This window comes from Mus caroli, chromosome 1 (assembly GCF_900094665.2).
Source record: "Mus caroli chromosome 1, CAROLI_EIJ_v1.1, whole genome shotgun sequence".
NCBI lineage: Eukaryota > Metazoa > Chordata > Mammalia > Rodentia > Muridae > Mus > Mus caroli.
The window spans coordinates 177,640,333-177,667,549 of NC_034570.1; the positions used below are offsets into that span (position 1 = coordinate 177,640,333).

The following is a 27,217-nucleotide window of genomic DNA, read 5'->3' on the forward strand; positions in this document are numbered from 1 at the left end:
CCCACCTCTCATCCTCAAGGTAGAGGGAGGAGCTGGAGGCAGAGTCAATAACCTGTCAAACTCCTTGGTGAAGACGCCATGAAAGCCAGGAAATATGATGTCCAGAGAGCATGTGAAGGGCCCTGGAGGGGCAGGGGACCAGTGCATGGTGCTCTGTGCCCTCTGCACGTGTAGCCTTTGTAATATCATCTACTAATGTAACACAGGGAAAAGCACTTTCCTGGGCACTGTGAGCTGTCCTAGCGTATTTCTTAAGTGAGAGAAGGGATTCAAAATGGGCTCTAATTTATAGTCAGCAAAAGTTCTGGGTAGCCAACGAGTTTGGGCTGGTGTGTAAAGGGCAACTCACTGCCATGGAGCTGAGTCCTAAACCTATAGGCTGTGAGGCAGTCTTCAGGTGTGTGTGTGTGTGTGTGTGTGTGTGTGTGTGTGTATGGTAGATGTGTTATCTGTATGTGATGGGTATGGTATATATGGAGCATGAATAATGTGTGTGCATGTGTTTATCATAGTGTGTCAGCATTGCATTAAATTGTGTGGCAGTCAGTTGTTGACAACTAAAGAACTGATCCTTGCATGCAGGGATACTGACCACGTGGGAAAATGGAAATATTCAGTGATGAGTATAAGGTAAGGCAAAGGGCTTGAGGATCCTATGCCCACTCTATCCACTTTGGCAAGGAATCTGCATTTTAAGCAAGTTCTAAAATTAGTTAAAAGAGTTTTGATTTTCTATTCGGAGTTATCTCTTCCATTAACATGTAGGCATATGAAAGACATGTGTTGTGCTGATTTATGGTGGATGAAATAGTTGTTCTCTAACCTGAGAGAGAGAGAGCAGATACTAGAGTTGAAATATCAATCTTTCTCAGATATACACCATACACTCTAATAGTTTCCCCAATTGATCTCTCAGTAAAGCAAATGGACTCTAATCTGAAGCTGAGAGAAACAATGGTAAATGAATGGATTCTGCACAGATGCTAGAAAGACTTGTTCAGGAAAAGAGCAACCCATGGTGCCCCGAAGAAGACACTGTAAGGTAGTCAGACTGGGTTCAGGTGGGCAGACAGAAGAGACACAAGTCAAAGACAGAGGCGGGGTAGTTGTCCAAGAGATACCAAGTTATGTGGGATTAGGGGTGATGAGGAATCTCATCCATGAAACTGCCATTGCATGTTGGTCTAAAGGAAGAGTGTAGACCTGGTTAGACCAGGCTAGACCTCCCAACATCAGAGCTAGCAAAGACAGTTTTATGGAAACTAGACTGCAGGAAAAAATATGAAACCAGTAAGAAAAATGGACATGGAAAGGAAGGATAAGATATATGGACAGAAATATGAATAATTTGTGGCAATGAGCTGTTGAATGATCAACATTTTGCAGTTTCTTTTCTAAATAGAATCACTATGTAGGTAGGGGCTACTATTAACCATTGCAGTAGAAGTGCTTAAGAGATGGCCAAGTGGGTTTCAGAGGACCTAGTTTCGATTCACAGCACTGACTTGGTGGCTCACAACCATCTATGACTCCAGTTTCAGGGGACCTAACAGATGCTTTCTGCCTCCACAGGCAATGTCCTTCTAAGTTGATCTATATAATTTGTCCATTTTCTTCTAGGACAGTAACTAGAGCCCAGCACCACCAAAATAAACCAAAGAGATGGATCAGTGGGAAATATGTGTAGCTCTTCTTCTTCTTCCTCTTTTTTTTTCTCAGACTTGCTACAAAAATGATTGTTGTCCCTGAGGCTAAGGAAAGCTTATAAGGAAAGAGAATGCAGAGAGTGGAATTTGTAAAGTTAAACAATAAAAGAAAAGAGACACTTGCCCCCAAATGACTAGAGAGGAGCCAATGGGAATAGGCTCTTAATTTGAGAAGTGTTCCCATCATCTGTGACATCCAGATCTCCAGAAGGGAAGTCCTCACATACCCAAGGAAATGATAGAAAACTGGAAATTCCAATTACCCGGATTTGATTTTACACCTCGTGATGGTCGGTGTTGATTGTTCACCTTGGCAGCATGACCTCTAGATGTGCACATGGGGGATCAACGTTGCTTCATTCATGTGCAAACNCCCCCCCCCCCCGCGTGGGAGGGTCCATTCCCTTGGCTGGGATCCCAGACTGTACGAGCAACTCCAGGCGTCTGTCATTCTCTGCTTCCTGATTATGACATGATCTAACCAGCTGCCTTAAGCTCTTGCCATCTTGACTTCACCTCCAGCAGGGACCGTGCCCTTGAATTGTTAGAGCGAGCCCTTTCTCCCTTAGGTTGCAGTTCTCGGAATAGTTCACCATAGCAATGGGAAGCGAAGCTAAGACGAATCTTATACAGTTGTTTTGAATGAACACGCTGCACTCCTTAAATATTACAATAAATTAAATCCCACCGCCTTCCTGTAGTTTCTTGGGACCAGCTGATGAACGCTAGTTGTTCATCCTAAGTGAACTCAGTATTATGCATTTTAGCAGCCAGGTTTCAATGCTGGCCTCAACCAGAATGGCGTACCCTTCATGACTCAAATCCCTACAGAAGTCATGGAGATTGTTCATATCTTCCCAAGTTTAACAATGATCTGGCAAAAAACAAAACAAAACAAAACAAAAAACAAACAAACAAACAAAACCATTGTATTAACACATCACATTCTTTTGGCTGCTAGTCTTTGGCTTAGAAAGCAATTCCTAGGGGACCTTGTGTGTTTCCTTTTTCACTCCAAGTTTGTGGACTTCCTCATCTTTGACTTCCAGCTTCCCAGCAGCCCACCAGGCTCCCTTTCAGGCGTTCTAAAACCTCAGCTATTCTCCAGGACTTGCCTTACATGTCTCCTTCCTGCCGCTGTTCCTGTCCAGTTTTGTAAGAAGGAAATTTGGCTGCTGATGGGCACTTGAGTATGGTTTTATACCTAGCTGGAGACAAGTCAGCCTGTTGTGATCTATCCCTACACGTTAGCTAGCTCAAACACTTCTGGAAAGTCGAGACTGTGTTTTAGTGTACTTAGTGGTCCCTTTTTCTTTACCACAGTGAAGTCCCTTATTTTCCCTAACAAAGTCTGCATAGTGGGTGCTTCTGTTGATAGGGATACTTGGACAGAGAAGGCAGTGACAGAGGGGACATGGTCCACAGACCATGGAGTCAGAATGTAGTTTTTCTCTGATGGCAGAGGGGGGTTTGAGCAGACAGTGGTTCCAAGGAAAACTCAGAAGGACAGGTGACAAATGCTCATCAGATGGATAATGGATCCCGTACATGGTGAGCAGCAAAGTTAGAGATAGACAGAATGAAGTGGAAAAGAGTCATGTTGAAGGCTGTCTACAGGGAAACAGATTAGAAGGGAGATTAAAGATGAAAGGGGAAAGGGTGAGTGTAAGCAGGGAGAAGTGAGTCAGAGAAAGGTTCCTCAGAGGGGATGTGAGTCAGAAAGGAAGATTACATAATGGACTTGGCTGGCTCAGAAGTGTGTGTGCTGGGGAGGGACCGTGGGGGGTAAGGGGCTGCTGTGGACTGGGAGAGGGAAGGTCTCTCGCAAGTTGCACAGTAGCTGAGGATGCGGATGAGGTCAGAAAGATGTGTGGGCATGAGTTGGGGTGTGGGTAGTGCTCAGGGAGGGTGAGGACGGTGGGTGATGACATTGCTGGCAAGCTGCTGAGCTTGGACGGGGCTCCCAGGCTGAGCATCTTTATAATTGAATGCATCGGTGAGGAGGAAGACAGGAGATGGAGCCCAGCATTCTCATTCAGCTTTTATGGAAAATTGTCTAATAGGCTTAATGTCGTTTCTCAGTGTCCCCCTTCCACGAGCTACTGTGCCCCCTCTTTAGGCTGATGCATGCCTTTTGGCTCTTTGAAGCTTCAGCCAAGCCAAACCACCTCTGATACCTTTTCATTCATTTTTTTTATCCTCCTCATTGGGAATGTTCGTCTACATGTTCTTTAGTTTTGACCCCACTCCTATTGGAAGCCAACATCCCAGTTTAAAGAGCTTCCCTTCCAAGCCCTGTGTCCTCCACCCACTCCCACCTTGGCACCCCACCCACACTCACATGTGCCAGTCCTTCATTATCTTCTGTGCATTCACTCAATACTTTTCAACTTTATGGGATTTTCTGTTACTTCTGACCTGTTCCCTGTCCCTTCTAGGTAATGAGTTCTAGTGTGTCCTATCTTCTTGTACTCTCAGCGACACATGGTAAAATGACCAATGAATGTTTAGAAAGAAGGAAGGCCAGAGGGCAGGCTTAGGTGTTGTTACTCAGAAATACCATCTGCTTTGTTTGGGAGATAGACTCTTTCATTTGCCCAAAACATGCCCATTACATTCGGTTAGCTGGCTATAAGCCCCATGAACCCTTCTGACTCCATGGTTCCACTGTTTGCATTATAAGCATGCCAGGATGTCCCCCATTATTTTTGAGTGTTCTGGAGATTATACACAGGCCCTCAGACTTGCAAGGCATGTGCTTTCCCAGTGAACCATCTTCCCATCCCATAGATGGGATGAAAGTTGTGGAGTTCTGTGACTCTGGATTCATTCACATGGGGTGTGATATGAGCACCCATCTGTAAGCCTGTGTTGTCACCTCAGCTGAAAGCTCTAATCAACACCTCCGAGTTTCTCCCTAGCCCTTGGCATGCACCACACCAGTTCCTGTCTCTACAACGAGCACTCAAGGTGCCTCATGTCACTGCACCTGGGTAGTATTGGCCTATCTCTGTCAGCTTTGTTTCACTAAATGTATCTTCCACGGTTTTCATTTTGTCATAGGTATCAGAATCTCCTTTTTTTTTTTTCAAGTGGAACGCTATTCTATCATGATTTGTTTCCCCACTCATTTTTGGATGGACATTTGGGTTGTTTCCCCAAGGGGCCATTGTTCTGAACGCTAAAATACCCCATTCACCATGTGATATAGTCTCTGCGGGCATAGTTAGGGCTAGTAGCTCCAGTAGGGAAGGACAGAATAAACTAAAGAGTCGTCTCTGTGCCTGGCAACATCATCAGAAGTAAAGAGGCAGGGCATGGAGTTCAGGTGACGGTAAATGCAAAGAGTTGGCACCAAGGGGCTCTTCAGCCATTCACTCTACCTTGCTCTTAAAGTGGGAGAGCAAGATGGATGTGAAGGGGTGAGGAAAAGTGAATCAGTTGAGGAGAGACACTGTGGGAAGGAGGTGGGAAGGAGGGGTGTGGTTACAGCTGACAGGGATTCCACAGGTGCAGAGCTTTTGTGAGTACAAGGGACACTGTAATGAGAAGGCCAGGCAGTCTACACACAGTGCCTTTCCACAAGCTATATGCATAAAGAGCTTGCGCTACAAGATCTGCCACCTTAGAGCTAATAACAATATATAAAATTAGATCCTATGGGGAACTCTGGGTACCAGTCACTTACACTCAACATTTTTTTTTTTTTTCAGTTGGACTAGTTTTGGCTACTTTCTTCTCTTGACTTCTCAGCACCTAGAAAGGGATTCTTAAGCTTATCCCATGAAACTTCCCCAGAGCGTTGTTGTTAATGGTGGGAGCTGAGTGTATGTTAGTGTGTGTATGGCTGTGTGCATATTCGTGTGTGCGTGTGTGCGTGTGTATGTGTGTGCGTGCATGTGCATGAGTGTGTGTGCGTGTGCATGAGTGTGTGTGTCCTGTGTGTGTGTGTGTGCATGCATGTGATTTGATGTGTTTAGGTATCTACAGAGGCCAAAATAGAGCTTTAGATTGCCCAAAGCTAAACAGGCAGTCATATGAGTTACTTTGACGTGGGTGTTGGGAACTTCCTCTAGGAGAGCACGAAGTGTTCTTAATGGCAGAGCCTTCTCTAGCCCCATCCTTGGCAGCTTCATTTCTGTGTCCTAAGCTTTTAACACCCCGTGGATCGTCTAGAAGATTTCTCCTGGTTTAAAGGGTAGGAGACCTAGATTTTACTGGACCCTCTTAGAAGCCACAGTCCTTCTTCACCCTCTCCATGCCCATCTCACAGCCCCAATATGAGATTCACAGCCACTCCCTGGATTGAAAAGGCACCCTAAACAGGAGCCTATTGCATGCCAAAGCCACAAAGCTCTTGGACTCTGTCTAACAGCAGGCACTAACTTTAACTTCCCAAGGTATTTCCTTCCCAACACTGAACTGGCTGCCTTTTTGGACGTTTTTTTTTTTTTCTCTCTTTTTTCTCTTTCTTTTCTTTTCCACTTCAGACATTTAGTGCTTGGGCCCATTTCAAGCAGCCTCTGATCCTCTGCCTTGGCTTCGCCAGCCCCTCCAATCTACCCTTGGGGAGTCTCGCTGGTCACTTTGCAGAGGCCCCCTCAGGCCAAGAAAGCTTTCCTCGCTTTGTTTCTGCTTAACCCCTGCCCTTCAGGGTGCTGAGGGGCGGGCTCTGGGCTGCCTCCCTTGTAGTCTGTTCTTGCTTGCAGGTGATTAGCAGGTGGCTTCTAAGCAGAAAGGAACTTTGCCCCAGGCTTCACTCTCCCATAGGCTCTCGCCGTTTTGCTACAAAAGAGAAAAATGGAGCCTTTGAAGAGTGTATATACACTATTCATGTACTTTTCAGAAAGAGAGAAGTGTCTATAAATTTCCAGGATTGGTATTAGATTTTTACTTTGTTACCGGAGAGCAGAACTAACGGGTTATGGCGGGGATGGCTTTTGGAATGAAAAGGAGCCAGCTGCCATTTCTAAGCATCTAGCCGCTTTTCAGCAAAGCTTACTTGAAAATGTCTCTCTCGACACTAATTCCCAACAAGTTGTATTCCAGCGGGGAGCTGTGGCCGCTGAGCACAGTGACTGGGGCTCCTCTAGGGGAGCTTGCATTCCCACCCACAGCGTTGAGCACTGTGTCTGTCCATCTGCTACTTGATGACCAGAGGACAGCTGTCTTCTTGCTGTCTTCTCTGCCTCAGTCCTCCAGGCCGTTTGTTACCTATGCTGCTGCCTGCAGATTCCCCCAAGTATTATAGGCTCTTTCAACAACTTGAGTCAATGTCTTAGCACTAAATGAAACCTGATACTCCCCTCCCAGCCCCCCCAGCCCCCAAATCTCTGAACTGTTGGGGACAGTGTGATATTTCCTCAGACCCTCAAAGTTAAAATAAAATCAAGGAAACTACTTTTTCTTAAGCTTTTTTATTTAAAATTTGTGTTACATTTATTTGTGTGTGGCGTGAGAATGTGTGTGGAGAACCTGCAGGGATTTCCTCTCTTCTCCTACCAGGGATCTGACTCAGATGCTCACGGTGGGTGGAGGCAGCGTCCTCTCCTCAGTGTTCCCAGCCTTCCCAATGCTCACACTCTTTAGTACAATTCCTCGAGTTTTGGTGACCCCCCCCAAATTACTTTGTTTGTACTTCATAGCTATAATTTTGCTATTGTTATGAATCTCATATGCAGGATACCTGATAAGCAACTGCTGGTGTGACCCACGGGCTGAGAACTGCAGCTTTACCTATTGAGTCATCTTGCAGGTCCCAGTCTCCAGTTGAAAAATAAAATTAAAGAAGTTCCCCTGAGCCTGTCTCCTTCTTCTGTCACATCAACATTTCTAGATTGATCGGCATTTTTTTTTCTTTTTTGTTTCTCCATGGTTGTGCCAAATGTAGCTGTTTTAAGTAGCCACTTAAGGGACAGTCTGCCCAGAGAAGAAACCCTCTGCCTCCTTAGGTCTTTGCTTCTGGATAGATCTTTTTATTCACTGAGTTTTGAACATGTGGTGTCCACCTGAGCATCTGTGTCTGTATTTTGCCAGTGAGGGCTGAGCTGTGGGGCAGAGCCTCCAGAGGCCTGGCGGGCACTCCGTGTATTACTGCCAGAGGAGCGCCTTTGGATCTGTGAGCCTGGGAAACACAGATCTGTTCATTCTGGCTTTTATCTAGTGGCAGTGTGTTGGATTTTGGGTTGTCTGTAAAAAGGCAGGTAAACGATCACCCATGAGATCCTTATCTCTAGTGTGACTTAGATTATCTGGTCCTCAAGGAATCTTGAACATGGAATAGCTGCTCATTTTACAAAAACCAAGAAAAGAGGGAGCTTATTTTCTCTCTCTCTCCCCCTCTCCCTCCCCCTCTCTCTTTCTCTCTCTCTCTTTTTCTCTCTCTCATGCACACACACACACACACACACACAGAGGGGAGGGGAGGGGAGGGGAGAGAGAGAGAGTGTTACAAAACCTCAGACTGTGTTGTGTTTGAGAATAACCTTACAAAGGTAGAACTTTGGAGTACCCCCTGGGAGTGACTGCTGAGTTCTGGTCTCAACATATTTATATGACAACAGTCGTAAAAGCTGTTTGTCCATCTCCTTGCAGGCAGGCACAGAATCAAGACAGACTTTGTTTCCCAGAGGGAGTAAGGGTGACATGGAGTGCTGTATGTCCAATAAGATGGCCCAGGAAATGGCCTGGTTTCTGAAACCTGGGGTTCTTTAGAAAGGGGTAGATAGTAAAGAAGAAAGCATCTGGGTGAGCCAGAGAGAGCTACTGGGTGTAGCCTACATGGGAAGATAATGGCTTCTATTAGCTATTGAATGTGGCAGGCTGGGGGCTGCCTAATGGACAACTAGAAGCAGGACCTTGGGCACATTGAATTTTTCCAAGTCATGTACCTGCCCTACCTTGAATAAAATTCAACTGGGTGCCTTGCAAGCATAAGGACCTAAGCTCCTTCCCTCAGATGAAAAAGTGGGTACCTTAACACCCTTTTATAATCACAATGCCAAGGAGGAGGAAGAGGAGGAGGGGGAGGAGGAGGGGGAGGAGGAAAAGGAAACAAGGATCCCCATGATCTACTGATCTACTGGCCAGGAAGACTGGCCTGTTTGTTAATCTACAGGCTAAGAACGACTGTCTCAAAATTCAGGATGGATGGACCCTGAGGAACAACACCAAAAGTTGTTGTCTGTCCTCCATGTGTACCTTCATCTTCGAATACATGGATACATGCACACATGCACACAGACACACACACACACAGACACACACACACACACACACATGCCTGCACACTTGGTACAGCAAATGATACCAATACCAACAAACAGGCTACTACCTTAGCCTTCCCTGGGCTTACAGTTGTTCTCTTTGAATCTCCATGGCAACAATAGTTGTAATTATAGAGAGCCAAAATGATACCTTGTATATCAGATGTGGCTCAACCCCCCACCCCCCCACCTCCCCCCCACCCCCCACCCCGTGGAGAGAAGTCTGATTGGGGGAAACTTTTCGTGGGTTTTCCTTCTAGGCTGGACTTGATTATCTTCTCTAGCTGACAGGTCTTTTGCTTATGAAGTGTGTGAGAATAAACTGAAGTTTTACAGGGCTGAAGGGCCTGATGGACAGAGGCCCCTGTGACACCACACTGGAATTCTTTGTCAGGGAGGCAGCCCTATTTCCTCAGCCAGCCCCCTTGGGAGCCTGGTGAGATGCTGCCTCAGGATCCACTTTGGCTGCTCTGTTTTAGCCACTGGAAATCTGCCCATTTAGGGTAGAGACTTGGGTGAGGTATCAGCTGACAGTTATCCTTGACAATATTTATGTGAAGGCAGGGGAGACCAGCAAGTAATTCCACAGAAGGAGCAGTCACAGAGACACACACTTCATTCACACTGCTTTCCTGACCAGAGCTTCAGAGGGGACCCTGAGCTTCTGGGCTCACCTCCCAGCCGGTTTCCCATCTTTATTTCTGATACTGCTTGCTCTTTGAATTTCCCATCAGGTTTGTCGAGGGACCACAGCCTATCTGAATATGTCTGGGCTCCCTCGTTTCCAAAGCTCCTGCAAAGCTAAATAATCTCCCCTCAGGTAAACATAAATCACTGTCTACCTTCTTTGCTCCTTGAGTAGACCTTCTGATGTATTCATTAATTACGGCCCCTGCCTGGTGGCACAATGATGGCTGAATCCTACCTGGGAGTATCTTCCCTAGACTGCCCCGTTCCTGACACTCAGCCTTAAACTCCCACTTGGTGTTAAAAAGGTCCTTCTTCTGAGAGATGGACAGCCAGATGGTGGAAAATCAGTGTGGGTACGTTCATGAAGTTTCCAGAAGGAGGGCAGAACACTGTCGTCCTTAAAACCTGGCATAAGGCTGAAGAAACACCCTGCAAAGACAAGGCAGGGAGAGAAGAAAGATCAGGAGGGAGGGAGGGAGGGAGGGAGGCCTGTTTCTGGTCTGGTCACCACAGCATCTCCCTTTTCTGCTTCATTACTGTCCTGGCTCCATTCCTGCTTTGGATTCCTTTAACAGTGAAGCCAATCACAGCCCAGGCTCTCTAAGCCCAGGATGCCCAGGCAGAAACCGCTTAGCAATGGGCATCATGGTTCCGATTTCTAATTCTTTTCCAGATTATTTTTCAAAAGAGAAAACAAAAAGTTCCCATTTTTGGTAAATCTTGCTTAACTAACGACCCAGCCTCCCTGTTTGCTTAGCTTTCACGTTCAGGAAGCTTCGAGACTCCGATTTTGATTTCGGAGTTCAGGCATGTTAATGAAGTCTTTGTATGAAAGCCGAGGGGTTCTGTTTCTTGTTTGTTAGTTTAATGAGATTTTGTGTTAAGAAAGGCACCATGAATCTGTCAGCATTAGCTTGGCTGCATGTGTGTAGCTCAGCAGCTTGGAGACCCTTGAAATGTCTGTTTTTAGGACAGCAGCGGGGGGCTAATGAAAAGGCTTTGTTGATTTTAACGAATTGCAAGCCACTGTAGCCAAAATAAATATAATCTGCTTTTTGGATTAGTTGTCACAGATGATTTTGCCTACTAACAGTGATTAAAGAATGCGTGTGGACCAGAAGCCTAGCCATTCTCCAGTGACTTTGGCTAAAACAGCAATAAACAGAAGTAAATAAAGACTTAGGGTATTAGTTATCTTTAATAAACAGCGACACCAAATGTACAGTGTGTAGGCGTGAAGGGAGCGAGGGCTGTCAAATACCTGTGCGGCACACGTGACTTCAGCTCTTGCTGCCACAAAACACAAAGCACCAACAAGAAGAAACACTTGCTTCTGAGAACCTAGAGTGGGGCCTGGCTGGTGCCGTCAGTGCTGGGGTAGCTGTACCTATGTGTGGGCTGGGTGGAAGCCCACCGTCAGCCCTGGTTCTCAGGGACTCTCAGTGCCAGTTGGGCTCATCACCATTCTGTTCTCATCTTCTCCTGGACTTGGGGACCAAAGTTGAAATCCTGCAACTATAGGATTAGAGTCCAAATCTGACGGCAGTGTTAATTACTTGTGTAATTATTAACCTCCTTGCCTGGTAATTCTTCCCAGCTAATGAGCAGGACAGTGGAGCTGCCTCCGTCCCACTGTATCCCCACTGCAATGAAAAGACTTGCCCAGCAAGCAAGCCCCATCCTTCCATTTCTCCAGGGAATTCTGTGAAGGGGTTTCCCTTCAATGCTATTTAACTATGTCCCAAAGAACGAAGGATTGTGGCTGAAACCCTCCTTAGCAGGGTAGAGCTCCTGTCTCCTTATAGATTCTGCTCCAGTAGAAAATGCTAAAGCAATACACACAATAAATTTGAAAATAATAAGTCACTTGTGTGGTCAAACACACAAAAAACAAAACAGAAACTAACGAAAAACAATCAAACAACAACAACAAACCACTCCAAAGCAGAGATGCTGTGATGACTCCTATTGCTTCTAACTGCAGCAAATGCTTTAAAGCATCCTTGGGGTACTTCATCTCTGATGGCAAATTACAAACCATCCTTGGCTTCTTGCCCTCCTGCCAGGCTAGTATGGATATACTTGTTGACAGATGCAGAGCCAGGTGCGTTCAAAGCATGGGAAGGGATCATGGAGCCGTCCAGCAACTGAGCAGTGGCTTTCTAGTCTCGTGTGTTAGCAAAGCAGACTGTATCTTGCCAGTTACTAGAAGATGCTGTGGGAGGTTCCAGGTGAGACTCGAACCTGCGCTGCTGCCAACCTCTGAGATGCTTGTGGTTTTTATGGCTGCATGCGGCTTCCACGGCACTGGGGATGCAGCCACTGAGGTGTGTGTGACTGTATGCTCTATGCTCCATTTGTGAAGCAGGGTGATAGCACTTAGGACTTAGGGTTTCCGCTATCCGTGATAGAAATAATATCACTTTTCTACCGCTGACTTCCTAGGTTTTCCTGTGTCCCTATGGATGAAACAGAAAATGGGCTAGGTCTCCTATATACTTAACTTATTTATCTGGGTCACCCCTTTCTTCTTGCATTCAGCATCTGTGAGGAGTGAGGCGTCCATGGCCTTGACCTCTCCCTCCCTGTTCAGCAGGTCCTAAGCCTTGACCTCTCCAGGGCAGGTCCTGGGCAGATGGCCAAGTGTCTGCCAGGTGCGACTGAAACCCAGAAACTGATACCACTTTGCACAGAGAAAGCCCGGAGGAATCCCCTTAGAGTCCATTCATCTTTAGAATTTATTTCCCAAATCCTGTAAATTCCCACAAGGTGACAAGATGGGTCTATTCTACACTGGCAATGGTCTAGTCTCTTGTATTTCCTTCATAGTAAATTTGAAAAGTTCGTGATATATTCTCAAGGAATACTTATCATGACCCCAGAGGTCATGTCCAGGTGGGTAAACACAAGAATACATTTGTACATATGGACAGATATACATACGTGTTCATGGCATACAGCCAGAGTCTGGCTCTCTGGGTCTTCTGGGTACATCTGCTCTAAGTTGGCTATCTTGATCAACTCTGTTTGTGAGAATTTAAACATTATGTTCTGGTTTGTGATGAGCCATGGCTGGCTGAGATCAATATCAAGTTCTGCCTAAATTCTTTCAAATGAAGCAAACACCAAGCTGTCAGGCATGCTCACACTGGTGTCTCCCTCTCTAATAACCTTGGATTTCAACCTTGCGTTTTCCATGAAGGAAGCACTCCCCTGCGGAGCGATGATATTCAAGTTTAGCTTGTTTCTGCAAACGTTTTTTTTTTTCTAATATACATCTAAATTTCTCATATGCTACATGGACCTACCTTCCTACATTTCTTTAGGGCTTATGTGGCATCTGCCGTCATTTCTATGAATAACATAACAACGTGTAGGGATACTCAGTCATAGACTTATTAGAATAAAATTTAATACAGATGCTGTGTTCATTTTCCATGGAAGTCTGACTTGGGTGTCTGGCATTTTGAAATAAGAGGAAGTAATTATCTTGTTATACTACCATACCCTGACAGGTGGGATGGACCTGAGCAAAAGCTGGGTTCTGCTTAAAATTCAAATTAACACCCAGGTCATCTCTGTGCTTCTACGGAAACATGATATTCCTTCTCTCTGCAAGACTAATTCTCAAGTGGAATGTGAGTTACTCTTGTCTGACTTCTCCAGAAGAAACCTGGCTATGCCGTTCTGAGCCCCTCTTTGTTGCCTACCCTTTGCATTCTTTAAGAGAGGAATAAAAAGAGTGTGTTCTGTGTTGGTAAGTTATTAAAGAAGAGGGCTGTTTACCAGGAAACGTCCTTAACCCGGCACGTGGTTTATACTAGTTGGTATTTAAATACCAGCTATTGTGCAGCTGACCCTGAATGTTCTAGCTGTGTGGTTAGAGTCTTCACCAATGCCTTTGCAAAAGAACTTTTCTCAGCTCAGACCCTGAAGTACTGTTTCTTAAAGCGTCTTAGCACTTTGACAAATTTCAGTGCCCGGTGAATTTTCTCCTTAAAGGATGGACTAGAAGCCTTGGATCAGCAGGTGAGATCGGTCAGCCCGAGGCTCCTGAGAAGAGACCTGGAACCCGAGCAGATAAGATTCGGGGTGTGCATGTGCGTGTGCGTGTGCGTGTGCGTGTGTGTGTGTGTCCTTTATTTCTCAGAATACAGACTTTTATTTTGAAATGGAAGGTTAGGGTGGCTTTGGCTATTTTACGTCTTCCCAGACTACACATTTCACTGTAATCCCCGATACTGCCTGTACATGAAATGCTGTATTCTTCATTTAATACTCTCAAATCTGAGATGGATACAGCAGGGATTGCGGGGGGGGGGGGACTTCTTTTTCTTTGTAGAATGGATTAAAACCATCTAGAATTTTATTGACGGACCTGGAACCTTGGATATTAGACTGAGTTTCAGAAATTTGTAACTTCAAATATATGGCTTCCCAGTGTCCCTAGCACTGACTTTTATAGGTTATTTTTCTTATTAGCTAATATTCTGCGTTGTTACAAATATTTTATTAAAATCCAAAGTAAGCTTGGTTGAATTAAAAAGTATGAATCCTGGAAAAAAATTACTTTTCTCATAGTTAAAAAATTTCATAGTAAAATAATTAGTAACCGAGTGCGGGAGGAGGGTGGAAAGGGGTCACATGGAGCTTGAATTCCAAGAGAAATGGAACACCTAAGAGTTGGACACTCAGAAGCTTGTAGCTTCTGCCCTGTGGGAAGACCCGCTCCATGTCCCACCCTTAAAGATAGATGGCAATCAGTTTAAACTCCTTTCACTACCATGTAGATTCAAGGTAGAAAGAGACAAGCCAGGTATTCCTTTTGAAGAAACTTCGAGTCACACATTGGCGTACTCCTCTCTGCGGTAGTGACTCTCACTAAGACAGCTGAAATGAAGAAGAGAATTTAGGAAACATATTAAAATTGGTCTCAGAAAACAGGAGTTTCCCCAGAGTAAACAAAATGAGCTGTCCCAGAACCCAGCGTTTGGAACAGTATTACAAATGCCTCAGTAGATTTTAAATGAGCCAAAACATGTTCCAATATCATTTAAAAATAACAGCTTAAAAGGGCTCGTATATAAAGACATAAAAGGCATTTTGACATTTAATATGAAAACAGCATTTTGATGAACTGGGTAAAAATGAGTCAGAGACATATGGATTACATATTTCTTATAGTGTGCCCGCATTTTAAAAATGAGGCAGGAAAAAAAATCTGGCAAAATATTTTTGGGGAATTTGCTACATATACTATATTTAAAAAGAGGTGAGGATGAACTCCAGACTGCTGTGACTGCTCATGACATTGAATTTGATAACTTTTAATTTGCGCCTCCCAGATTCCTGTGAAATAGCTCAATCTGTCCATGTGCTCTGGAAGTCAGTAGTTAGAGAAACTCTCCCAATTCCTTTGGTCATGAGTCAGTCACCAAACATATATCTGCAGGAGCATGCCAAATGCCAGGCACTGGGCTAGACTCCTACAAATTGGGAGACCTAGCCTTTAGGAGGGGTTTATGCCATTAGGAAGGGGCTTACAAGTTTCTGGGTGCCAGAAATTCCAAGTGCTTTGGGATAGATCAAGGATCCTATTTGTGGAGCATTTGTAGTGTGCCAATGAGCTCAGAAGGGTAGTTCTTGCCCTGTATGGACAAAGCCATGGGTTTGATTGCTGGTACTCTATAAACTAGGCTGATAGTTCAAGTCAATGGTCCCAGCATCCAGGAGATAGAGGCAAGAACGTCAGAGCATTTATTATATACTAAACTCTCCCTATACCTTATCATTCAGAACTGTTAGATGTGGTAGATGTGTTTTCTTTATAAAGTTAAATTGTGTGTTTGCCTGTGCACACACAGGCAAGTGCATTTGTATGTGCATGCAGGCTTGCTTATACCATAGTCTATACATGTGTGTAAGTTGGAGGATAGCTTCTAATGCCCGCTCCTGCCTTCTGATTGTTTAAAACTGAGCCTCTTTTCTTGCTATTTTTTTTTTGTCTTTCTCCCTGCTGTATGTGCCAGGCTTGATGATCCAAGAGCCTCAGGGAACTCTCTGATTCCTACCCACCCCCTCCCCGCCTCCATCTTCCTACAGGATTCCTGTTGTTACAGCTGTGTACTACAAATCTACCCTTTATGTGGTTTCTGGGGATTTGAACTGAGGTCCTCGAGCTTTGATGACAAGCATTTTTACCCACTGAACCATCACCCCAGGGCCTGCCTCTCTATTTTAGATGATGGAGAAGCCAGTGTGACAGTCACTCATGCATATTTGGCGATCCGCGGAGTGTTGACACACTCAGACATATTGGTACCTCTTAGCATTTCCATTTGAGTTGATGGACTCTTGAAACTCATCGGACTCAGGATTCATCTGAACCAACAGCTTGTGGCACAACAGAGGCTCGTTCAGTACACATCTCAGCATTAAGAAAAGATTCTTTTGTCATCTTTAAGGCCTGGAGTTGCCCCGTGAAGGAAACAAATGAATAGATCCAGTTACTTTGTCAGAGAAAACAGGCACAGAGAGTGCAGGGCCAGAGAAATCCTCTCAGCCAGGCATTGCTCATTCACATGCATGGACACTATGAAGCCACAGCCATCAAGAAGATAAATTCTGGCAGAGACCAGCCCAGATTGTATATAGCCTTGGGAACCAATATAGTGACAACTGTTGATAGCCAGGGTACCTAACTAAGTTAGCTGGGTAGCAAAGGAAGATGGAGGCAGTCGAAGCTCAGGGTGAGAGGTCAGGTCACTATGACATGAACTTTTCCCCACTGAGTGGTTACGGCAAGTGTGGCATGCATTTGGGGGTCTAGTGATGTTGAGCACAGCCCAGGATACTCAGGATATTCGATCTGTATTTGCATGAGCAGGGAAGAGAGAAAACTAATGCAGTACACTTGGTACTTTACAAACAACAACAACAACAACAACAGCAACAACAACAAAAAAGCCATGTATTTGAGGAGATATAGAAGGTATGGCCTTGCTGGAGGAAGTATGTTTCTGGAGGTGGGCTTTAAGAGCCAATCTCTCTTTCTCTCTCTCTCTCTCTCTCTCTCTCTCTCTCTCTCTCTCTCTCTCCCAGCACTCCCTCTTTCCTTTCCTGTCCCTCATACCCTAGCATCCTTCAGTTGGCATGAAGAGACCAAGTCAGTTAGCACCAGTGAAGTTACTGAGAAGAGCCATCCACCGCTCTCCTGTCCTTTAGGAGCACGTTCATGTTATGGAGAGGAAGGACCACATTAGTACACACAGAACTCAGTCTGCACAGAAAACCATGGAAATGCATACCTGTCTGTGCAGAGCATAGTGTAAAATTGTCACAATGCCACACAACTCAGATATAGAGGTAGACTGTTCCAGGGAGCTTCCTTAGAGGACCAGAGAAAGGACACCAGGCAGTCCCTTCCTGGTAATGCTGAGAAATCCCCCAGAACCAGCTACTTCAGCAAACGAGAAACTTGCACGCTCCTAAGTACTGGTGGTGCACTATGCCTTCCCCCTGTGCTTGACCATCCCTAGCTCCTAAAGCGAACAGCCAGGGTCTGTGCCTTTATTGGCATGCAATGTGACATTCTCTATCTAGACTCAGATGATCTTGTGAACTATTCACCAGGGAGGACATCTGTTTCCTTTGACGTCCTTTTCGTTAGAACTTGTAGTCATCTGTGGTTTCCTTTCTCAGTCTGGGTGTTTGTGGGCACATGCATGCCTGTGTGCATAAGCCCACTACCTGCCTCTGTCTTTCAACCCCACCTTGAACATCCACGTTTGATGTAAAATCTGTACCCCTCACCAGAATGGAAAGGTGTGCCAGAGAGAGGGAAAGAGAGAGAGAGAGAGGGAGAGAGAGAGAGAGAGAGAGAGAGAGAGAGAGAGAGAGAGAGAGAGAGAGAGACCTGCCCCATAGTCTTTAAGCCCTTAAAGCACACCTCCCATAGCACACTTCCTCCGGCAAGGTCACTTCTTCTACACCTCCCCAAACAGTGCCACCCACTGAGGACAAAGTGTTCAAATAGCTGAAACTATGGGGGAACAATTTTCATTTAAGGTACCACATGGCCCCATAGTGTCCTAGGTGACCAGGAACACAAATCATCTAGAAGTGGTGAGCTCCACTAACCACATCCAGATGAAGCATCTAAGTGCAAGGCAGAAAAGTCGTTTGGAAACGGTGGCTGTCACTTTAAATGCCCTATGACTAGGTGACTAAGTGCTTTTCTCCCCCGAGTTTCTCCAAACTAAGGGCTAGAAGACAGTGTGTATGTGTGTGTGTGTGTGTGTGTGTGTATGTATGTGTGTGTGTGTGTGTGTGTGTGTGTGTTTGTATGTGTGTGTGTGTGTATGTATGTGTGTGTGTGTGTGTGTATGTATGTGTGTGTGTTTGTGTATATGTGTTTGTATGTGTGCTTGTGAGTGTGTTTGTGTGTGTGCTTGTGTGTGTTTGTGTATATGTTTATGTGTGCTTGTTTGTGTATGTGTTTGTATGTGTGTGTACTTGTGTGTGTGTTTGTGTATAGGTGTGTATATGTTCTTGTGTGTGCTTGTGTGTGTGTTTGTGTGTGTATGTGTTTGTGTGTGTTTGTGTGTGTGTGTGTGTGTGTGTGTGAGAGAGAGAGAGAGAGAGAGATTGTTTAGTCAACTTCAGAAATTCCTCAATTACTCCTCCAGCTTAGGTTTTAAGACTCTTTGTCTCACTGAAGTGGATTTCCAGGCCAGCAAGGCCCTCGGATGGGATGGATTTGCCCGTCTTCACTGCACCCACTGTTGACACACCAGCATGGGCATCACACACTGAGTTCCTTATCTGTGCACTGGGAGTCATGTCTTTTATGGTCAGACATCTCTCCAGTCCCAGGAAGCAGCATTTTAAAGACAAATCTCTCCTGTCTCGGAGCCGAGGACTTGTGAGCCTGTGATGGAAAGTGTGCAGCCCCAGTCTGTCACAGTGGCCAGCGTCTGATGCAGGAGAGGAGATAGTTACCCGTTTCCCTTGGCCACCAGGACCATTCTGTCATCAGCCTGGCAGGGCCAGCGATAACGGACACTCTTCTGTCTTGGTAGAGGAATTATCAAGAGTAAGCATGACCCAGAGGAAAAAAAAAATTCTGCCTTCTACTTCAGAGAGCCTTTTTGGAAATTGTACAATTGAGTATTTTGGTAATTTCTCCTGATAATTAGACATGTTTACATGGTCGAAGGCCCTCTTTAGTATGGAGGCATTATCTGTGAGCATTCTTTCTGGGGAAAGCTGAAAGTTTTAAGAAATTTCAGGGCCACTAATGGTTTGAAAAATGACCTCTTGGAGATGCATTTAAATTATAGTGAGGAAAGTGCATTTGTAAGTAACATTTTATTTTCTTTGTGTAATGAAGCTTATATAATAATCAATATTAAATATGCAAACCATGTCAGGGCAGATACACCTATGGTCGCACTACTAATACAGATTTTAAAAAAGAGGCTTCTTATTCAGGAAATAGCACACATGTTTGTTAATAAACCCACCCTGTGAGAGCTGAGTGGGGACTGAACCTTTGGCTGCCAACACATTCTCTATCCTCTGCTGGTACCCAAGCTCGTGGAAGCTGCAACATAGAAGGAGGTCAGACAGTTCAAAAGAGGGAAGGGATATTCAGTTGTTAGAAACATGGTATATGCCGCTCATCTCAATCAAAACCTTTCGGAATAAACTGTGCTTTTTTAAACATTTTACATTCTTTTCAGCATTTATTTCTTTATCTTGGGAAGAGGGCATGCATGCCACAGCATGTCTGTGCAAGACTGGCAACAACCTGTGGGAGTCCCTCTACTTGTACCATTGAGGTCCTAGGATTGAATTCAGGTTGTCAGGCTCATCAGCAAGTGTCTTTACTTAACGAACTACCTCACAGGTCCCTTGTTAAGCTTTGGATGTTAGAATGTGTGTTTGAAAATGCATGCTGTGGCTAGCATGGGAAAATAGCGTGAAATATTATTTTCCTCCTCCTCTTCTTCACCAGCCCCCCCATCTCTCCCACTCTTGCTCTTTCTCTGTGTGTGAGATAGAGTTTTTTTGTATAGCCCCTGGCTGTCCTGGAACCCACTCTGTAGACCAATCTGGACTTGAGTTCAGAGATCTGCCTGCCTCTGCCTCCCAAGTGCTGGGATTAAAGGCATGTGCCATCACTGCCCGGCTTTTTTCCTCCTCTTCTTAATTCCTCAGGATATGAGAACATTTTACAGTCATGAAAGTATAAAAATTGTACAATGGTGTCTTTTACATAAAAATAGCAAATTTCCCAGGATTCTTTCAGATTGCTAACCATCAGTAACAATGGGGACATTTGGCATATAGTGTTTTACATACCAGGAAGTGTGGTATGCACCATAGCATTTGATATTCATTGCCACCCCTTGATGGTAGGCAGTGAAGACATCTTATCCCGAACTTAAAAACAGGAAATCATCAGTGTCATCAAGAGCTGTGGTGTGAGAAGACTCAGGAAAGCTTAGGTTTCCCCTGTAGGATCCAAGGTCTCCTGGCTGCCAAGCTTCAACCTGCTAGTTGTATGGAATATGAATGGCCTCTTTGTTTAAAACCCTAAATATTAAACATAAGATTGTATGTTTAATTATCTGATGTCACTGGTAAAAGCGCATAAAAGACGTCTATATACAAATCCATGTTTTGTATATCAATGTTTATATATTACCATGCCCATAGATATAACTGAATAACTGTTGTGATGCCATTATTAGTATAGAGAACGATATGATGCATATATTGCAAGAGTATAACCTTGGTTAGCTTATAAATAAATCTGTGGAACAACAGGCACAGAAGAGGTTGACTTGAATGGTGGTAAGTCTGTCCACAGTTTACAAATGCAAGTCACAGTGGGCCAGAAGTCTTACTGATATGTAGGCCTTTCACTGACTCTGGCTCCTGCCACATCTGAATAGCTGTTGGATGCTGGGAAATTGTTTTCACAGTGTTCCTTCATTCTAACAACCTTATGCTCACCCTCCTGCCCCCTTTGCTTTCCCAGAATATCCAGTCCATCCCGGATAGGACTCACATTGGCCGGTGAGGTGTTCAGACCCATTCTGTACCTCCAGCCTATAGTTTTGTCTCTTCTGTTCAGTCTGTGTTTTGGAGCAGTTTGAAGTTCTCAGCACAGTTGAGTGAAGTTAGAGATTCCCTTTCTTCTTACTTCCCTCTGCACAGGTTCATCTGCCCCTTCTGTCAGCATCTACCACTAGCATGGTGGGTCTGTTTCCATTAGATCAGCCAGCATTGATAAATCTCCATGACTCAGGTCCATGACCTATAACCAGGTCCACATAGTCAATGATATTGGGCAAACATATAATGATAATTACCGATCATTATAATAATTTCATGCTAAACAGTGAAGTTGTGTGTAAAATAGTTTCCCAGTCCTAAAACCCTAAAATCCACCTCTTTCCCTTCTTTCTGTCTTCTGTTACTATTTTGTCTTTACTATCTTCATAGTTTGGTCTTTCTAGCATGTCATGTCATTTGGACGGGACAGTAGGTAGGTAGTAATTTCAGACTGGCTTCTTGGTAGCATGCATTTAAGCTCCCTGTATGTTCTTTTCATGGTTTGATTGCTTATATCTCTTTAAGTACCACATAATAGTCCATTTTATGGCTATACCAGAGTATGTTTTTTTTCTGTTTATTTACCCACAGGATAAGTCCACTTGCCCACTGAAGGATGTCTTGGTTGCTTCTGAGTTTGGGCAGTTATGAAGAAGGCTGCTATCTAATCCACATGCAGCTTTCCCCGTGAACTTCTGTCACCATCTTTACTTTTCTCCTCTCACGCTGGTTTTGATATTCTTTCTCAGCTATAAAACAACAATTAAAATACCAGTTAGATAAGATTATCTCTGTCGATTAATCAATGTGTAGAAATGTGTGTAAGTATAGAAAACACTAGATAGGTGGTTGTCAATCACTAAGACAGCCAACATACAGAGTAGCTATTTGAGGTGAAGCACATGGCTGCCTTTATTTCTGCATGTGCTGAGGATCCCACAGTGCCCTAGGACTAAAGGAGCTCAGATCTTTGTGTTTTCAGTAAACTCCCAGCCTTGCTAAGCAATGCTTCTCCACACAGCATGGATCACTCCAGGCCAGGCCAGGCCAGTCCCTGTATGAATGAGGGGCTATCCCTCTCAGACACAGGCAAAGCATTGCCCACCCCATATCCTGACATCAAGACTGTAATAGCTCTATGTCAAACTCACTCAATGGCATTCTAGTTATTAAAAATGCCAAATTTTCATCCTGTGTCTAGGCCTATGGTTCTCCCTGAGTTAATGTGAATTGCTCTGGCAAGGTCAAGGCCTTGTGACAGTGGTGGAAGTTTCAAGGAAGGTGGCGATGACGGGTTCTCCTTTAATTCATTGGAGTGCTCGTAATAAAACTAATGAATGGAAAGGACTGAACATTCTCAATTAGCTGCAGAGAACAGAATCCTAAAGATAATTAGTGGCTGAGATGGTGTGTAGTTATTTTAAAATACTGTTTCTGGTTTGTAAAGGTCTTGCTTTAGTTAGCTTTGGAATCAAGCCCTCTGGGAGAAGAAAACCTGCAGAGTGTGTGTGTGTGTGTGTGTGTGTGTGTGTGTGTATGCATGCATGTGTGTTGATTCATGTGTATATGCATTCATGCACGTGGATATGTGTGGATATGTGTATGTGTGTGTATGTATGCATTCATGTGTGCATGCATGTTGATGTGAATGTATGTATGCATGCATGTGTCTGTGCATCTATGCATGTGGATGTGTGCATGCCTGCATTTGTGTGCATGCATATGTGTGCATTTATGCACATGGATGTGTGTGTGCATGCATGTGTGTGTGCATGTATGCATGTTGATGTGCATGTATGTATGCATGCATGTGGATGTATCCATGTGTATGTGTAGGTATGTGTATGCATCTGTAAATATGTGTATATGGGTGTGTGTGTATGTGTGTATGCAGGCAAAACCATTATATTTCTATATATTATCACCAATAGAAACATGCTTTTAGTGCTTGATATTTGAATACTTTGTTGATAATATTAATTTACCTCTCACAGTGACACTCTGAGGTCAACATTGCTGTTTGTGTATTTTAATGGGGAAATAGACTATTTATGGTTGAGGTTGCTCCGTTAAGTTTTCGTGTCAGGGAACTACACCAGATATCATGATGCTAACCCAGTGCCCTTTAAAAGTCTGGAGCATTTCACTTTGGTTTACGTGTTTATTTTATCTGTCGTTGTCTGTGTGACACTTTGACCTTGTGTTGAGCAAGTCTGTCATATTGCCATGGTTTGTGGTTTAATCACATCTCCTTCCAAGACCTCAGCTCAACACACATGGTTTCTACCGACGCTTGCTAAATACCTAGTATCTTGGGCACCTTGTGTAGACATTGTATTGTGTTAGTTATGGCTCTCTAGAGGGACAGAACTGATGAAGGATGGAGAGGGAGGGAGAGACTGTGAGCCTATGGGAGCCAGTCTCATTCATACCATCACGGACATACATCACCTCCAAATGTCCCAAGGTCAGGTTGAAAAAGAAATTCCATTCTACTGTAGGAAGGTTAGCTGTGGCATCTGCTGAGGGAGATGCCAATGTTCTAGAGCTCTGAGTCTTCTGAGGAACATGGTTGGTTGGGTTTGAAGTTTCTTCACAGTTCCCAGCCCTAGCTCCAAGTGTTACCTCACCTTTGAGAGGCACACTGAAGAGAGGCTAGGGCATCCAACCCTGATATGCAGGGGGGTGTCTTCTTTGGGTCTGTGTAAGGTGGTCAGTCTCTCTCTCTCTCTTTTTTAAAGACTTATTTATTTATTTAATGTATATGAGCACACTGTAGCTGTCTTCAGACACACCAGAAAAGGGCACTGGATCCCCATTACAGATGGTTGTGAGCCACCATGTGGGTGCTGGGAATTGAACTCAGGACCCCTGGAAGAGCAGTCAGTGCTCTTAACCACTGAGCCATCTCTCCAGCTCAGGTGGTCAGGCTCTTGTAGCTGTTTACAAGACTCCCAAGAGCCACTCTCTGCTGAGTGCTGTTGGCTGCTGGAGCTGGAGACCCCAATGCTACAACAACGAGGGACAATGACAGGTCTCCGCCCTCATTTCCTGCCTACAGTTCTCTGTGACCACAACTGTGACACTCTTGTTTCTTGTCTAGCTGAATAGCATTCTGGATAGAGTTGAGAGAAATATTTAATATTTTTAATGCGGTTTTTTTTTTCATTAGGAGACAACATGAGATTTTGGAATTTTAATGTTGAGACTATTTAAAAGCTCTGCTTGCGGTTTATTGTTATGCTTGGAATTTTGTTCACAGTCTTGAAATCTTAATACACACACACATATATGTACACACACACACACACACATGGAGTTTCTGCTTCTTCATGTGAGCCAAGTTCTAATATGAGAGAAGTGAAGTTTGCAAAGTGGAACTTTTGCAAAGATTGATCTTCATCTTCATGCTCCCTTAAATCAGTGTGAGTGAGACTCACAGGACAGGAAATGTGTCACGGGATTGATCTTCACCAAATGCACTTTGGAAACTGTAGGTTTGGAATGTCAGCTTCAACCCTTTTCAAAAGCCGAGTTGCCGGCGTTTGGCTCTGCTGGAGCATTCTGTTTTGTATACATGGTGTGGGCATGTGATTCTAAGTCAGCACTATCACCGTGCCCAGAGCTCTGTTGCTAGCAGGGACCAGAAGGCCTTGAAGCAGGGATCTGCCCCCTGGCTCTTCAGGATGGCCTGTGGCAGCAACTGTACAGTGCTTTATTTCAAAACAGTGTCACACATTGCTGTGAAGCTTCGCCTACTCCTTACAGCCCTTTTCTGGTTCCAGACGTTCGATCACAAAAGCAGCCTCTCCCTCCTAATACTGTGCAGGTTGATAAAACAGTTGCCGAGCCGGAATCCCTAAAGAAATTATTAATTACCTGGTTAATGTGCATCAGGCTGTGGGAGTGTGAGATTAATCACCAGCCGTGGGATGAGTTGCTGAAGTGGAGTTTGGTTTTTTGTCTCCTGTCACTCGGTAATGGCTTTTCCTTCCTTCACCATCAGGTGAACAGGTGCAGAGCTGCTGTGCTCTCCAGCTCTGAGTCAGGAACAGCCGGTGGCCAGGCCCTGCCTTTCCCCCAGCCCTGCTGCATGAGCAGTTTACGGCTCACAGTGCCATCCGCTCAGTGTTCCACTGGTGGAGGGTCTCCCACGTGACAGGGCCTCCGTCAACGGCTTTGGTTTTCCAGATGAGTGCATTTGTCCACACACATGCTCCCTACACACTCTTACACACAGCCTTTTAAATGCATAACAAAGGAAACTCATCAGTGTTTGCGTGTGCTCTCCGTGAGCCTGTGTGTAGCACTTCACCTTGGTTAGTTATTTGGAAAGAACATGTCTAGCTTCAAAGGACAACAAACTCAAATCTCATGATCAGCACATCTCTGAACTCTCCTCAGACAAACTGCTTTTCGCAGTATATGACGATTAACACAGAGATGCACAGCTGATCAATGTGCATAACATCAGAACCTGTGGGGTGCTTAGTCCAAAGTAGGACATCCATATCACATCCCTTCATCCTGAGACTCAGGGTTCATTCTGGAAGAGGGAGTGGAGTGTTTGTAAGGGTCAGAGGTAATGGGTGACTGCAGCAAGGCAGTGTGTTCAGGACTTGAACTCGAAGTGGCTGTGACTGTAAATACAAGACCTGCACAAGATCAAGCCAACCAAGTTCCCAGCAGGCTTGGGGAAGGAAGTTAAGAGTTCCCACCCCTGCCTGAGGAATAGGGAGAGTCAGTTTGCTTCCAGGAGGAGGCTTCTAAGAAGCTGCCAGTGCCCCCAGCAGATAACCCTATTGTTATGCACATATTGGTAGCAAAGTGGAACTTACTGCATTTAAAAGCACACAACAAGGGGGTTGAAAAGTGGGAGGAGGGGTAAGGGAGGAATTAGAGTGGATTTGATTATAACCCATTAAATGAATATATGAAATTTTCGAGTAATAAAAACAACTACAAAATAAAACCCAGAACTAAGAGGAGAATGATATATTTCGTAACTTATTGGTGACACAAAGAGATGTCACATCATAGCAGATGCTGTAACACAGATATTGTGGAATGGCACTGCTCATCATTGTTGTCTGTTTTTGGCTGCCAAATGACATGCTAGGAAGGTCTCCTATTTCAGGCCACTAATGTGTGATGTGTGTGTCATCATTATGGCGAGGGTGTGCTGAGAGCGTCTACCTTCTGTTTCTAGCGTGTTATTAGCTTTGGAGTTTATCTCTCTGTGAAAAAAGGTTGGCCATCGTGGAAGGTGGTAGAGGGAGTGCAGAGAGTAGTGTTGTTCGGAAAGGCTAAGCTTTGCTGACCATCTGTGCAACAGACTCAAATAGATCAGAGCCGCTGGAGGACCCGGTAGCTCATGTGATCCATGCCAGAGTCAGCCTAGTCTGTTAACCTCATACCACAGGCTAAAATGTTGCCAGAAGAGTCCTACTTCATGATGATGCTAAGCTTGTAAATCTATTTGCATTCCTGTTGACTTTACTTATTGTGTTTAGCCGGAGTTGGACAGTTCTTCCTCTTTTTGTGTGAATGGGTAGAAGGCAGAGCATGTACAATGGAGAACTCCTCCTCCTCCTCTTTTTTTTTTTTTAAACAAGCGCTCCTCTGAGATATAAAGCTTAAATCAGTACATTGTATTCAAGTTTCCTTAAATAAACAAATGTTTCTTGGGAGTCTCTAATGTCCAACCACTGTTACCCAAGCTGGAGCTCTGAAAGGAAGAAGACAAATCAGGCCCGTGTGCCCCCTGTGCTGAAACATTTGAGTCAGAACTCTGTTATTAAGTAACCAGACAAAGGCAGCTCTGTGGACTCCCACCTGGTAACTAACTCCCTATGGGTCTTAGGAAGACATTGAGGATGCAGTGGGTAGATAGTTAAAGAAGGGTTAAACTTTAAGAGCAAACCTTTGAGTCAATGAATAATCAGAAGGGGCTGACCAAGTGAAGGTGGGAGGGTGGGATGTTTCTTGACAGACCAAGAAAGAGGGCAGAGGTCTTGAGACAGGAATGAGCCAGTCTGAGCAGCATAAGGGAAGCCAGTGAATGAAAGTGTTAGGTCTGAGATTGGTGGATTCATGGATGCCTTTCATATTTAGCCTTGAAACCCCAGGAAGAAGCACATGCTGAGAGTGGTGGGCAGCCATTGTCATTTGCCTGCAGACAGCAAGTTTGAAACATTAGCTCTTTGTCTGAGTTCATTCTCTGTAGTAGCTCTTGCCACTTTAAAATGTTCAGCTAACCCACCTTTACAGAGAATGAAGAAGTAACAAAATTCTAGGCCTTTAGGTCGAGGCTTGGGAATGTAACCTTTGTGACTCATTGCTCCAAGGTATGCTAATCATACCTTGATAGCGACATTCCTTCCTCCACCTACCTGCTTCCTGAGTTCAAAGAGTGTTCATTCAAAGAAAGTC

At 44.6% G+C, this 27,217-nt stretch overlaps 1 protein-coding gene across 9 annotated transcripts in view; it reads left to right on the forward strand.

Annotated features, from left to right (window-relative positions):
- Nucleotides 1–27,217, forward strand: part of Esrrg (estrogen related receptor gamma) — a 606,111-nt gene that overhangs the window by 189,732 nt on the left and 389,162 nt on the right. Inside the window, exon 1 of one of the 9 annotated variants that reach the window (XM_029477736.1) lies at nt 10,193–13,690. The exons of the other annotated variants lie outside the window; for them this stretch is intronic. The gene's annotated coding sequence lies outside the window, so the exon portion shown is untranslated. Of the gene's footprint in view, nt 1–10,192; nt 13,691–27,217 lie in introns of those variants that run through there. 9 annotated transcript variants of the gene reach the window in all.